We start from the raw sequence: 435 nt of genomic DNA, 5'->3' as shown, positions 1-435 counted from the left end.
CGCAGCGCCGCAAGAGCGGAGAGCGCAGCCGCACAGGGGTGCTCTCCTGCCACCCGAGGCCCAGAGCTGCACCCTGGGATGTCCCAGAGCCCCTGCGGTGCCAGCTGGGGGTGTCTGGGGACACAAACCGCAGCCCCGAGGTTTTTTCCAAACTGCTTTCCCCCAAGGTGGCTCCTGGACAGGGGATTCCTCCCTGGCGCAGCCCCCCTGCCCTGTCCTGGGTGTGATGAGCTCCCGGGATGGGGCCGTCTCAGGGCTTGAATTCGGAGGAGTGTGGGTTGGTGGAGACGCTGCGGGAGTTAGAGCCCTCCCTCGGAGCGGAGGAGTCACCGTCACCCAGCAGACGCAGTCCTGGACCGTGCCAGCTCTGCAGCGAGTGCTCTAAGTGCTCGTGGAGGTTCCTCAGGGGGCTTGTTCCAGGCTGGGAAAAGGCAG

Source organism: Buceros rhinoceros, unplaced genomic scaffold, assembly GCF_000710305.1.
Source record: "Buceros rhinoceros silvestris isolate BGI_N320 unplaced genomic scaffold, ASM71030v1 scaffold27495, whole genome shotgun sequence".
Lineage (NCBI taxonomy): Eukaryota > Metazoa > Chordata > Aves > Bucerotiformes > Bucerotidae > Buceros > Buceros rhinoceros.
The sequence above is the reverse complement of the archived record's forward strand: the minus strand, read 5'-3'. Positions refer to the sequence as shown.